Here is a 4835-nt window from a genome sequence, read left to right as displayed (position 1 = left end):
GGAATAGGGTTTGCTTCCTATTTTGGATGTTGTGTTATGTGAGCAAACTAAGTTAGGAAAACTGTTTTCTACTTTTACAAAAATGTTAGAAAATGTTTTGTGAATGTATTTGATGTCAAACTAATGCTCTTGTCCTCTTTATGATGTTATCTACCAGGGGATGTTTGGTTTATACCATGGTGATAACCGAGAGAGGCAATTGCTAAGTCATGGCACTCTCATACCTTCACTAGGTAAATAGATTGGGTTCTCTTTTAGTTGCTTTGTAGTACCTATAAGTCTTTTGTATGTTATCCCTTAGTAAAGTGGTTAGCTATTGATTGTTGAATGTTGCATGCTTGTTATGTTTGGAGCAATGTGATTGATTGTGTTCCTTTTATATTTTCCGGCGATAGATGCGAACAACTCCGGAGAATAAGAAGAAGTGAATTGGACAAGGATTCTTTATATGTTGTTGGAATTCTTATATTGATGGAGTTGAAGACGTACAGGGACAAATAAGCCAAGGCAAGCCATCTTTTGATCTCTGATTCGGTGTCTAGTTGGATGTCATTTGTTGATGTCCAAAGCACCTTAATTCTATGTGTGTTATTCTCTCTATTTATGTCATCTATGTGTGTTTCCAAGTGGGGTACTCCCTAGTGGTGATACTCCACCTTTGTCATGTGATTATGGGATACATGGTATCATGGTCATGCTATTCCACTTGGTCATCTTGTATGCTCGACTTGAGCATCTTCCCTCTCAATATAGTAACTTTCACCACACTCACAACTTTTGTAAATTAGAGGTACCAATGTCATGATGTTGGTGTACTTCTCAACTTGAGAGGAGTATGCCGGGTCCCCTATTGGAGAGTTGGTTGGGCAGTGAATTCTCCACTATCCAAATTTTATAGTTAGCACCACAAATCTGAAAGTATAATCCTCTTTGTGTTGTCATCATACATGCTTATCTTAAGCAAGTATGATCCACCCATTTCTCCTTTATACTTTCTATGGCAAGATGACTCTCATCTCGGCCGTAGTGCAATTCTAGTTCAACTCATGAAACTATAGGTTGGGAACCCCTCAAGGCTTACCTTGTTGTAAATGTTTTTGAAAAACCTTGGGTAAGTTAATTATACCCAAGTGTATGTTTTGGAAAGACAAGGTCTTTGGACAAGGATGTTGGAGGAATATGGTTGGATGTTGGCAAGTAAAGAAAGTGTGGGAAAAATGTTTTTAAAGAAGCACTGCGTATAAGTGTTCGCCGTCCCAACTTTTATCGCACAACCACTCTACCCTGATGTGGGACGGGGCTTAGCCCGTAGTTTGTTGAAGCTGGCAGGAGCACCCTTCACAACTTTCTAGGGAGGGTCACGATGACCTCCGACGCCGGGTTGCGCTCTGGAGGAGGCAATACACTGTCTTAACTGATAGCCGGACGATTACTGAGGGTCTTCTGTCATGGCGCCGGAGATACGCTCATAAGGAGGTATGCTGCCGGGGTGCCGGGAAGGGGTAAGCCCGCAGGGAAGGACTCAGGCCAGTGGAGATAAGCGAAAGGTTATGTTCGGGTATCCGTCGTGGCATATGTTGTTATGCGGGGACGATGCCCACACGATAGGTATCCGGATAGTTGTGGGGAAAGTGGGCAAACTCTGCAGAGTCAAATCTATTCGAATAGCCGTGTCCGCGGTCATGGACGGGTTGAGATGGCCATACTTAACTGGGGCTTGTGTTTTGTTTTGATAAATGCTTTGCAAAGAAAGTGTTGTGTTGGATGTACCGGAAGGGTACGGAAAAAGGGCGTGTGTCGACCATATGGAGATGGTCGAGGAAAAATAAGACCAAGTGGGGAACTCTTTCCTAGTGTTTCATGTAGAGGAACTCTTCTTTAACAAAGATATAGAGATGTCATAGGACTTCCCTAGTATCCCCATCATCTGAGACGGCGGTATGCTAACTCTTCTTCCATAAAGATATAGATATGCCATAGCTATCTTTTGAAGTATCTTCTTCAATAAAGATATAGAGGTGTCATAGTACCACTTTTGTGTCTCCATCAATTGCGATGTCGGCATGCTATATCCACAAGAGAAAATATTTCTCTTTCACTTGCTATATCCACAAGAGAAACTATTTCTCTTTCACATGCTATACCCACCAGAGAAAATATTTCTCTTTCACTTGCTATATCCACAAGAGAAACTATTTCTCTTTCACATGCTATATCCACAAGAGAAACTATCTCTCTTTCACATGCTATATCCACAAGAGAAAATATTTCTCTTTCACTTGCTATATCCACAAGAGAAACTATTTCTCTTTCACATGCTATACCCACCAGAGAAAATATTTCTCTTTCACTTGCTATATCCACAAGAGAAACTATTTCTCTTTCACATGCTATATCCACAAGAGAAACTATCTCTCTTTCACATGCTATATCCACAAGAGAAAATATTTCTCTTTCACTTGCTATATCCACAAGAGAAACTATTTCTCTTTCACATGCTATACCCACCAGAGAAAATATTTCTCTTTCACTTGCTATATCCACAAGAGAAACTATTTCTCTTTCACATGCTATATCCACAAGAGAAACTATCTCTCTTTCACATGCTATATCCACAAGAGAAACTATCTCTCTTTCACATGCTATATCCACAAGAGAATCTGTTCTTCCTCTCTTGTCTCTTTTAGTTAGCTCTGTTAGCATCTTTCTTGATGGTTTGCGAGTACAATTCCAAATGTACTCACGGCTTTGTCCCTGGCTATTTACTTGGCCAGACTTGGAGGAACACGACGAATGAAGAAGGAGTTGGCGACGTCTATGCGAGCTAGGAACGTCTTCCCGATCCGCTTGCTCGTAGGGTTATGGCAGATGACTTGGGTACTACGCTGCTGAAGTGATGATGCTACTCTGATGCTTAGTTAGGCCCTTCGTGGCTATTATGTAATTATCGGTCATGTGACCATGTTGTAATTTTCTTATTCCGCTTTGTAATGGATGGTGTAATTCGATATCAGTTCGGTTATGTGTTCACGACGCACTGATCATGGGATCGTGAACTGTATACATAACAGGGAATTTCGGACAGCTAGTCCGGGGTCCCCACATGGGGTCCAAACCTTACTGGATCCCAAGCGGTACCGGAGCGGTACCAGAGTGGTACTGCCGTAACTAGTTTACGGTACCTGAACGGTACCGTGGGTGGTACTACCGCTCGTGAGCGGTACTACCACTCCAGGTACTGTAGAGGTACCGCAACTCGTATTCTCGGGTCGGCTCAGCGCAGAACTCGGAGCGGTACCGAGGGCGGTACCTATAGGGGTAGCGGTACTACCGCTACAGGTACCGGTAGTACCGGCCTGGCTAAAACTGGTTTTCTCCCCTTTTTCTCTCCAGCCAAGTCACCTCGCGATACACACACAAAACCAGAAAACCTATCAACTACGCTTCAGTCTCCCATCTTGACGTGTCTAGCGAGGTCACCGTGCATGTAACACCCCACTTTTTGCAACCTTGTTTATTTGTCCATAAGGCAAACATTAGGGGGAACAAAAACTTTTTCTTAGACTATAGATAGATGAATTGCCTTGATCTGTTGGTTATGATGAATTGCCTTGATCTCGTTGGTAGATGAATTGTCTTGATTTGCTTGTTGAGTTTTGTCTTGAGCTACCTCATAGAACAACACCCCTAGTTGTTAAACAAGCAACTCACCAAATAAAACACATGTGTGACTTAGGAAATGTTGTTTTCCTTCTTACTACATCAAACCTCTCTCTCGATGACAACATGAGTGTGCCATCTTGATTTTTCTCTTTGTGGTACAAGATAGCTCAATCATCCTTAATTCAAAACTTGGTACCATCTACCCCTTGCTACATCCCTCTCTTATACCTACTCATCCTTGTTGGTTTTGAGGACATGTCGACCATCTGTGTTGACAGGCTTAAAATGTCCAGACTTTGGCAATTGATCTCTAAACAACCACAACTCGTTTTTGGTAGCCTCAATACATGGATCTCATCTATGCAACACCCTCTTCAACCTCCACGTCTTGCATGTCTCAGTCTACCCTTGCAACTCTCTTAATTCACTTGACCTTGCACTCTACCCTTTGTTTCAACTCAGGATCACTTCCTTCTCTTTTACCTCTTGCTCTATTCAAGTTTAATCTTCACAAAACCAAGAGTGGGAATGATGGGTACATTTTGTAGCCACCATCTACCCTTGAGAACACTCCTCCCTAAAATTAGCTTTCTTTCTCAAACACCCTATTGTTTTTCCTTCTTTAGTTTTGATCACAAAACTACTTCTAGTTTTATTAAATCTTTTCAAGATATTTCTACAAAGAAAACAAGAACTGAAATGGGTTTTGTTTCTCATCCCATTTCTACCAAGTACTGGTTTCTAAAACTTTTCTTTCTATTTTGCTTCCCTTTTCACAAAAAGGCTTGTTATGGTATCTATACCATTTCTTGTTTATTTTAAGTTTGAGAAAAACTCTACTTTACTTGAGATAGTAAGTACAATATTTTGAACCCCTAAGTTCCAACTAGTTTTTCTCAACATTTTCAAGTTCCATTCCACTTGAGTTCATTCCCAATTGTCCCTAGATAATTGAGGTGTTTCAAATACTTTTCAAACAAGTTCTATTTCAAATAGCAACCTTTGCACATCTCTCGATCTACCACATTGTATTTTCCCCCATCCTCCAATTTTTGATCAAATGGATGATCATTTGATACTTTCAAACCACTCCCAATTGACCTATTATTTGAAGAGCAACTTATATTTTATCATACCCATATCAACCCTCTATTATTCTCCATCATCTCCTT

The sequence above is a fragment of the Lolium rigidum genome, chromosome 2 (assembly GCF_022539505.1).
Source record: "Lolium rigidum isolate FL_2022 chromosome 2, APGP_CSIRO_Lrig_0.1, whole genome shotgun sequence".
NCBI lineage: Eukaryota > Viridiplantae > Streptophyta > Magnoliopsida > Poales > Poaceae > Lolium > Lolium rigidum.
This window is presented reverse-complemented; position numbering follows the sequence as displayed.